Source organism: Miscanthus floridulus, chromosome 16, assembly GCF_019320115.1.
Source record: "Miscanthus floridulus cultivar M001 chromosome 16, ASM1932011v1, whole genome shotgun sequence".
In the NCBI taxonomy this organism is placed as follows: domain Eukaryota; kingdom Viridiplantae; phylum Streptophyta; class Magnoliopsida; order Poales; family Poaceae; genus Miscanthus; species Miscanthus floridulus.
The window spans coordinates 44,869,643-44,880,456 of NC_089595.1; positions in this window are offsets into that span (position 1 = coordinate 44,869,643).

Consider the following 10,814-nt stretch of genomic DNA (forward strand, 5'->3'; position numbering starts at 1 on the left):
CACGCGCGCGGGGAGAGGCCTTGGCGGGGCTAGGCTAGCCCACACGACTGCGCGGGGGGTGGCGGCCCTGCTCTGCTAGGGAAACCGAGAGGCAGGGGCGCGACGACAGGAGAGCCAAGGGCGCGGGGAGGGGCCTCGGCGGTGCCGGGCTGGCCCGCACGACCACGTTGGGGCTGCGGTGGCAGCGGCGGCTGCCCTGCTCGGAAAAATGAGAGGCAAGGGTGCGACGATAGGAGGGCCGCGGGACATGCGTCGATGGCCATGACCGTGTCGCCTCTCCACCTCACTGACGGCGCCCGCGTCGAGGACAAGGAGATGGCGGTAGCGAGGCGGCCAAGGAGACGGCGGCGCGGGTGCTCTGCAAGCTCACCGAGAACTCGGACAACGCGTGGGCCGTCGTGGCGAACGACAGCGTCACGGTGCTGCTCGACCTGTGCACAGACCACGGAGCGAGCAGTGGCGAGCTCGTGTGCGCAGTGTGCTGGGTGCTGAGGAGCCTCGCGGGCGTCGACGAGATCAGGTAGCGCACCAGACCTCGTCAAGGGTGGCGACTCCGCCGGGACAGCCGTGACGGAGGAACGGAGCATGCTGTCGACATGGTGCTCGCAGGTGGCGGTGCTGGAGCATGAGGTCGTGGGGGCGCTGGTGCCTAAAGCCGTGCTGGAGCTTCGCGCAGCTGTGCCGCGCCGGCGTCGCAGAAGATGTCGCCGCCATGGTCGTTGTCGTCGAGCCCAACGAGGGGATGCGGCTGGTCCCTTCGCTCCTATTCGAGCAGCCCCGTGGGCGGCTTTCGGCCGCTGTAGGCATCCTCGCCGACATCTCTCCTCGCTCACGGCAGCAGCCGCGGCCGCCATTCACGTCGGAGGACCCGCCACAACCACCTTCCCAGGATCTCCAATGGCAACCTACCCTGGGCCGCTCTAGGCGGAGCCGTTCAACGCGATGTCCAGCCAGCTCGTGGCGCTCGGCGCCGGTGAGGTTGGCTCCGTCGACGAGGCCATCCGGAGGCTCGCGTCGGCGCTGCACGGTCGCGGTGAGGGCGCCAACGAGGTGGCCGTGCGCGCCGCAGTGCAGGAGGTGGAGAGGCGCACCGAGGAGCTCGCGCCGCTGCTGGGCCGCCTATCGGACGCCGTCAACAGCGTGTTGCGCACCACGCCGGGCCTCTGCAACACCGAGCTCAGCTACTTCATGGCCCTCATCGCCGTCCCCTGCCGGGAGCGCCCGGTACTCGGGAAGCCTGCCAGGGAGGGCGGTTATTCCTTGTACGCGCTGGGAGTAGGAAGAGAGTAGGGGTAGGAGAGACATTTGACGTCCGTATGCTGACTTGGATCCCTGCTGGGGCGAGGACTAGCGTGCCACGTGAGCAAAAGTGGTATTTTTGTATATGTTTTTCCGTTTTTGTTGGTGAAAATGTAGCGACAGCCATCGAGATGTTATATGAGGAAGTGCCAATCATTATAATGATAAAAAGTTAAATCTCCCACGACGCGGTGCGGTGGCTGCACGGGTGTGGGGGGTGGGGGGGGGGGGGGGGCGGCTCTGCCGCTCTCAGCTCACGGCACGCCGTTTGTTTCACTTGGATTGGCTCGAACGCGGAGGCAGCCAGAGACGACGCCGTCTCCTCCCGGGAATAGGAACGGCAGTGGGGGTCGGATTTTACGAATGTCCTAAGTCTCGCCATGATGTGTTAGTCAATTTTTAAAAAAAATATAACTAGATTTATTATAAAAAAATATTTATAATATTTATATTTTAGATAAATTTATTATAAAAATAGATTCAAAGATCTATCAATGATACTAATTATGTCTCATAAGTATTAATATTTTAATATATATTTAGTTAAAATTGAGTATGTTTAACTTCTCGAAATGTGAGAATGATAGATAAAAAGGGACAGAGGGAGTAAGAAACAGTAATTCTAGAACGGTATCAAATTAAAATGTGAGTTTGACTAACTATATAAATAAAAATATCAATATTTATAATATTAAATAAATATTATTAGATTTTTCACGAGATATATTTTTATACTATACTTATTTGGGGTCATAACTATTAATATTTTTATCTACATATTTGGTCAAACTTTAAACACGTTAACTACAAATACACTTAGAATTTTATTTTTTTTATGGACAGAGGTAGTATATGGCTAGCAAAGTTAACCACTTAGGTGGCCTCTAGGTGTGGTATTATGGAAATGAAAAGGAAAGTAAATGAAGTTAAGTAAAATGAGATAGCCAAGTGCATATATGAGAGGATTATAAGATTTTATCCGTAATCCTTTTGTTTGGCTTCATGTAGGACAGGGAGAGGGAAATAAGTTAAAATGACCAAAATATCCTTTCAAAGCAAAGCAACTATCAATAAGCTCTAACATAATAGAGGCTAAATATCCATAATTCTCTTGGTTTGGCTTGATGTAGGGTAAGGAGAGAGAAATGAGGTTAAATGACCAAAATGTCCTTTTAAAGCAAATCAACTACCAGTAAGCTCTAACATAGTAGAGGCTAAATATATATTTAGCCAGCGGCAGGGTAGGAAGAGGGAAATAAGTTAAAATGACTAAAATGTTCTTTCAAAGCAGCGGACCTGCCAACAAGCTCTAACATAATAGAGGCTCAATATATGATTCATATCTCATCTCTAACACACACATCCCATGAGGCATTTATACCCGATACCCAATGCACACTCTTTTTCCAAACCCATGAAACCAAATACGTGAAATGTTGCATCCTATCCATTATTTTCCAAATCCACCCCTCGTTTTTTGTTATCCTACATGCTAAATGGTAAATAGTTAGCCACCTTTTGTTTAGCGTTTAGGCCGTTTATACCGTGTTTAAACAAAGTTAAACGTCCTAAATAGTTTTGTATAATAACACTAAAATGTACCTATTTATTTATGTAAAAACCAAATAGGCTAGAAATTATACATATTTACGCAATAAAAAAATAAGTACTTCACCAAATATTTTTTTGGAAGAAAACTAAATCTCACTCCACCTCATATACTTACGAAATTAATTAGTTGGGTGCCAAATGTGATAGTTGTAATCCCTTGTGACTAAATGATGAATTAATGGTCATCTAGCTCATTTAATAATGTTTAACTTGATTCTATTTAGGTCATTTAGATGGGTTTAATGGTTTAAATGAGTTTAAACGGCCCAACCATTTAATTCATTATTTAGAGCTAAACAAAATGGGTGGCCTTTGTTTATCATTAAATATTGTTTAAACGAACTAAATGGCTATTTAGACAAGCAATGCCTCAGAGTTGTCATTATCTTCAAACTAGTGGTGGGGCTAAGAACTATGTACAAGAGCTGACTGATGGATGATAGACGTTGTTATGGATCAGTAAAAAGCAGTTGACGGATTGGACAAATATTGTGAAATTTGTCATTGCCTCATTGGGCATAAACACATAAGTGTTTAGAACTCTAATAATAATAGTCATAAAAGTAGCTATAATGTTTAGAATACATAGACATGGAAAAAATTCTCACATGTGGGGACTGCGGGCATGGCCCCTCCCAACCCACTCCTAGCTCCGTTAATGCTACAAATAGTCAAGGAGGTAAAAAAAGAGTCGCTAACAATTAGGTGCACGCATTCGTCAAGAATTGAAATAAGAAAGTGAAAATTATGAATATAGTGTTGATCATGAATTCAGACTTATTGCATTGCCTAGGGGTGCTGAAAGGTTCATCATTTTCTATATCACACATCAACATTCCCTAGCTAACAGACCTGAAACCTTCAGGAAAAAGGTAAAATGGCAATTGGCAAAACAATCAGTCAGGCACAAGGAACAACCGCTACAAAGAAGAATTAGTCCTTTGACCATTGAAGAAATCAAGCCTTCACACAAGTGCATAACCTCTGAATCATCCGACCATAATTAGATATGGTTGACACACGAACACATAATAATTGGAGTTAGTGCTTTTGAAAAATGTGTTAGTGGTCTTGCGGAACACCATTTGAAGTTATTAGTGTTTTTAAAAAGGTGTTTAAGAGACGAGCCCGGAGTTCTATTTCACCACTTATCGGATAAGTCTGGTGCCCTCAGTAGAGGTGCACCCGAGCTTAGTCCTTGGAGGCAAGATATGTTGTTGCTGTATTATTTATTGTGCATTCTGTGGCACCAGATTTCTTGGGTTCTCCCAAGGGTTGAGCACCGGAGAATAGGTGGCCTGAGGGTGCACTCATTACTAGGAATATCCACTTCTATGTCGATCAGCTTTCGTCACTGAAGGAGCCAAATTCGTCATAATTTTAGTTTTATGATGAATTTATGAAGAAAAACGGTTTGTCATAGAAGTCGCGTCATTCTTGCAATTATATGACAATTCTAGAAAATCGTCATAGAATTGGATAGATTTATGACGAAAACTGATTGTTATAGAACTGCTTTGGCATGCGTGACAGGGGGCAGCCACGCTGGCGGTTGCTTTCGTTGAAGATGCTTTCCACGTGTACCTACTATAGCCGGTTGCATTGGAGATGGTTCGGGTACGTGTCACCTTGTTATTGGACAACATGACCATCTCTAGTTCTTGCACGTTTCAGGTTCTTAATGGACCACGTGTCGGGCCCTTATTGTTCCACATGTTTGTTTTCTATTAGCACACGTGTCGTGTTGCGGTTGGGTCACGTGTCATTTTTTCATTGGATCATGTGTCTTATTTTTATTGCTCCACGTGGTCGTTTCCTATTCTACCATGTGTCACGGTGCTGTCTGTCCATGTTTTGTTTTTTTATTCCGCCACATGGCTTGACGGCTTTCTTCCACATGTCGGATTTTTATTAGCCCACGTGCCGTGCCATGACTATTTCACATGTCATGCACGGGTTCATCCACGTGTCGTATTTTTATTTGATCACATGGCCTACCCAGGTTCTACCACGTGCCCAACAATCAATTCGTCCTAAAAGTAATTCAAGATCATCACTGCTGCACAGATTGACTACATAATTATTTAGCATGACAATCAAATACAACAAATTATTGTTTACACATCAATAGCAACCCGCTAATAGTTTCACCACATCAAACCAGCACACGAGTACGCACATCAAACCACAAATGTTCACAACATTAAGCCAACAGAGTTGATGACTGAGAGTTACCAGAAGAAGACCTAAAGCGCATGATATCCTCACGTAGCTTATTGTACTCCTTCTATTGCTATATCTTGAACTCCTCAAACTCCCTTTCAGTCTTTTCTGTCTTCCTCTTCAGTTCATCCACTTATTCGACAAGGATAGCAGAACTTTTATGTTCAGCAACAAGCTGGTCCCGAAGCATTCTCTCCACCGATATCTCTGTTCTGGCGGAGCTTGTCGGGATATCAACATTCTTCAAAAAAGGGTGTTGCCGCTGACCTGGGAGTGGACCTGGCCATGGGAGAGGCAAAGGACCATGGGAATAACATCAACACTTATCATTGGTTCGTACCCATCAGCAACAGGTTCTGCTCACATAGTTTTCATAAATTCCTATGAAATTCAAGCAGTAAACATTAGGTTATAGATAGTGAAAGATGACTTTAATTGAAAACCCAAGAGATTAGTTCATAACAAGTAACACATGTTTCATATCGATATGGATTACAGGACTATTTGGATCTTGGCCACACATAGCCACGTTGTGGTGAGTTGTGGCGGTGGCGTGGTTTTTATCTGCCACACTCTTATGGCTCATTCTCTACTGAGTAAAGCTGTGGTAGCCTCATTTAAGTCAGCAACCAAACAGTTCCTCCAATTCCCGTGGCGAGCCACAGTTTGTGGTGTGACAACCGGTGGCTCTCAACCAAACACCCTCTACATAAGCACAATGCACAGGTACTAATATGGATTACATACTGCGAAATTCAAGCAGTAAACAATAGGTTACAGATATGGATTACATAAGCACAATGCACAGGTATTGCAACTTCAAAATTAAATGATGATGCCAAATTTAGGGCCCCTTTGGTTCATAGGATTTCTAAAGAAAAAATGTAGAAATCAGTAATCCTATGGAATCAACACCGTAGAGGCTTTGGGTTCACAAGAAGAAATGGGGGAAGAAAAACCATAGGAAAGTTTCCTATCCTTCAACTTTCATTGGAAAAACAAAGGAAAAAACATCCAGTGAAACCTCATTGTATTGGTTTCCTATGTTTTTCCAGTACAAAACCAAACACCCCTTCTAACAAAATTCCTCTGTTTTTCACATGCATTCCAATCATATTCCTATATTTTTCCTGTTCCTATGTTTTTCCGATCCTACGTTCAAAAGGGGACCTTAGGCTCCTGCCACTATTGCTTCTATTAACAGTGCACATGAGTTTCTGTTTATACAAAGGCTAGAGTAACAATAAAACCCAACCATCACTTACAAATGATTGCAGCTATACAGCATAGGAGCGAGATCCTGTAGCCTGGTGGCACTTCACTTTTGCACGGTTTTTCTTGTTCTTCTTAGCTCCATGAGTCAACTCTCTAGGTCGTGTTGACTTCACTCTCTTGGACTATCTTCCTCTAGGATCGATATCAGCGCTGCTTTTTGTCCGGCTGGCGGAGCCTCCTTTGTGGCTTCTTCGAACCGAACGCTAAAATTGGAGAATCAAATTTAAGTAGGAAGCATGTACAAATTGCTTTGCTATCAAGACAAGAAAGCATTGCATTGCTATCTGCACCACCCCCACCCCCCTGGCCCCTCTTGCCCAAACTCAATATGAGGTAGAACAAGCACCTCAACTGCAAGGGCCACTGGCTCATCTTGTAAATCTGAATATGTTTCATCTGTATCACTAAATCCCTCAACAACCACCCATGGTTCTTCCATCTTCCTATGATTCTTTGTGACTTGTGCCTCCCGCTCTCGTTCAAAAGCAGTTAGTGGCTGTTCATCTAGATTACAAAGGTATTTATTAACTAAATCTTCTAGCGAATGTCAACATAACAGAGAGCAAGAGTACGCAAATAAGCGCCTAACTAGTAATTACAGCTTATATGAAAGTCATTAATCAAATAAAGCACATGTCAGCTACACTCAACTATAGAAAATATGCAACCCCATAGCTATCTACATATCCCAGGTTGAACCACTATAATATAGCACACATCATAAAAGGAATTTGGGTACCTCTTCCTCCACGTACCCTGGCTACGCTTTGTCGTTGGCACAACCATCTTGTCATCGTGGTCGCGGAACTAGTGTAGTCGACGTTGATGAAGGGGTACCAGATTCGACTCTGGCTAGGGTTCAGATCTGACTGGTCATGATAGGTGCCAAAGTAGGGGATCCAGATCTAGCCTATACCATTGTTGAGGCGGTCCTTCCACCATTAGCTAACCTGATGTCAACAAATCAAAGGGGATCTAGTTTCAGCTAGGGTTCAGAAAGCTATGAGAGAGGGTGTGGTTGGAGAGTGGAGATTGATGAGTCGAGCTGTTGTGCCGATGGCGCCTAGGGCCCGGAGAGAGGTGGTAGAGGGGGTGGCTAGAGAGTGGAGAGGAAGGCCATGAGGCTAGGATTTGGAGCGGGAGGAGAGACGGTGGTGGCTGGAGGATGGAGATAGAGGCGGAGGCAGAGACAATGACTCCTTGCGCTTTTATGTGGCTATCACAGTACTACAAATGCCCTTGTCTGAAATCGATGGCATGGTAAACCTAATTTCCGCACGGAGGGCAAAAGAGAGACATCTAATTTTAAGTGCGTGTTGGTGGCACTGCTCGGCGCGATGCGAGATTTTTGTCGAAAATCAAATTTTCACACGGGTAGATCTCCCCGTCCATTCGGGGCCCACCATCACTACAAAATGGAATCCTAAGAAATGGACAAAAGAAACTCAAAAACTTATGGCTCCTTCGGAATGGAGGAGAAACATGAATTTCGAATGATCCAAATCCTATAGGAAAAATCCTATGAAGCCCTTTGGACCGACAGCTCCGGTAGGAAGCCTAGCTCCACCGCATGCAAGTCCACGTCAAAACAGAGGTGGGTGGTGGCCAAGGCTGACGCGACCCCATGGCAAAGGCCATGCGTCACTACCTCTCGGATCCGGGCTGACAGAGCACGAATGGGCTCAAGGAAGTCCGGCCCCGCCGGCAGCACGGACGTAGCATTCAGCTGCTCCGTGATGGCGAAAAGAGCAAGAACGAGAAAACTATACCAATTAATAAGGTGCGATGCCACACAAAACAAGAAGATACGGTAACGACAATGCCTTACCAGTGAGCTGCGCTTGCGCTTAACCCAGTGCGGCTTCAGTCGTGGCCGTCTCCCTATTGGTTGCGATGAGTGCCATCTTCATAGCGGAGAGGCACGACCGTAGCCGCTCTGCCTCCTGGTTCTCCACGCGAAGAGCCTGCCTGGTCACATCTAGGTCCCGCACCATCATCTCCTCCGTTGGACGCTTCTCCACCGACATGGTTCAAGCTTGAAGAATGAGGTCCTAGGGATGAGGCGATGAGCAGGAAAGGTGAGTTCGCAAGGTTACAAGGACTATACTGACTCCCCTATTTTCCTCTATTTTTATAGCAGGGGACGCGCACGGTCGATGGACCCGAATTCTAGGAGATGCTAGGTGATAGCAGGAGGTAAGGCGAGGCCACATCTCCATGATCTCTGAGGAGCACGCCTTCCGAGAAATACACATCAAGAAATGAGCCGCCGAAACGGAGCAACCAGATAGCTGTTCATATTTTACTGCACTTGCAAGAAAGTTCAAATGCGGCACATTGGATCTCGTCAGACACTATACAGTACAGAGGTGTGAGTAAAACTATTGCCAATAGAGTGCACTTGATCACAACATTTGTATCAGTAGTAGTAGTAGTCATGAGTGGCTTTGATCTGTGTTGAACCCAACTCATCTTATTTTCGTGTATTTGATAAGATTTGTTGAACTTGCAAGAACTATGCATTAAAGATAATTTTATTCAGAATTCGGTTTTTATAATTTGTTGCGTGCCTCTGCAAACCAAGAGAAATTGAAGCAAGTTCTCATAGTTTGCCCCTCGATTGTCATGACAACTTGGATTAGACCGCACTGTCTATACTTCATAGGATCACACAAGGTCCGGCCGTTTGAAATCTTGACTACCTAGATGACGTGCTCCTGCATTCCTACGCAGGCGCACACGTGTGGGTGGTGTTAGCAGCCTATTATAGTAGGGGACATCGCCTCTCTACCCGTCGCATTGACGAGATGGGGCAAAGCCCTGCCGCTCACCCACGCAAACGTCTCGGTCGTGGGGTGGTCGACGGCTCCCAAACTATAGCAGCAGAGACAAGGGCATGAGAGGGAAGGTTATCCCTACTGCCTTTTCTCTCCTGAGCTCCTAATTCCATCCCAAACCTTTTGCCTTTCACCCTACTGCACCATTGACGCCTCTTGCCTAGACCATGGCAGAGTGGACGAGGTCATCTGTCGATCGGGCTGACTTTGACCAGTTGCGAGAGAGGGGGTGATCCCGGAGGCTGCCGAGGAGCTCGGGTGGAGAGTCCCAGTGAGAAGTGAAGTAGAGCTGAGGCCAAAGGAAAATGAGGTCATCTCTTTCGTCCCTTTCCACCTTCTTGGGTTCAGGCTACCGGTGCACCCCTTACTGAGGTGGTTGCTCTACTACTACGGGCTCCGCCTCCACGACTTAACCCCAGAGGGGATCCTCCACCTCTCGATCTTCATCATGTTGTGCGAGGGCTTCCTAGGAATACCTACCCATTATGATCTATGGCGATTTCTTTTCCAGGTGGTTCCATCAATGTCCTCTTGGCACCATCATTGTTCGATGGGGGGCGTCTCGATCGAAGTTCATCTCGGATTGGAGGAGCGCTACCTGAGCCTTGACCGCCACTATGCCACAGACCTAGATTGGGAGCATATGTGGCTCTACGTCCCCAACAATGAGCGGCCACCATTACTGACTTTTTCTCATGACCGGCTATGTCCTGACACACTGGAATCGTGGTCAAGGCCGCCAACCCTGTCGGAACCGCAACATTTGCGCTTATTGCTGGATGCGATTGAGGATATGAAGGACCGAGGACTAACGGCACCGAGGGTGATTCATACCTTCTTCAGCTATCGGGTCCTCCCCTTGAAGATAAGGGGCCACCCCTAGTGGTAGTTCTAGGGTGCGATGGACCCTACAATTGAGTCAAGCATCCCCATCCTCTTAGAGGAGGTAGACGATCTGATGATGATAGCTATTGGAGTGTCCACGTAGGATCCTGACGATGGGGAGGCCCCAGATGCCTTCCACACCAGCAATCCTCCTCCGATAGATGGACCTCTCATCACGCGTGGTCTCTAACCCACCACTAGTTCTCCCTTTGAAGGTGGTTCATCATCATACATTGTTCATATTATTTATCTTCATTTAACTAGAATATGCGAGCAATGCTCACACTAGCTAGTATATGTTCGTGCTATTTAATTTAACTAGTTTTGGAATGTGCCTACTTTCTCAACATGTGAACATGGGGCATGATGGTGTCTCGAGCCTCGTTGGCTCTGGAGCCCGGTTCTTCGTCCACGGTCGTGCTCGAAAAGCGTCCCTGCGAGGCATCCACCGATGGGGCAGACACCCACGATTCCATGCCATGCTGCTCCGATCAGTTCGGTATAAGTCGTTTGCATTCTCAATCCGATCGCTCTCCCTTTATCCTATATGGGCTTGAACTTGGCTTACATTGTGCAGTGCTTTCTCCATGATGGCGCCATCCTCGGTCGTGGGGCTTCCCTCGGTGTTTCTAGAGAGTCGTCCCGTAGCCACTCGCCGCCATCGAGCCCGTGTGTCCCTGCATA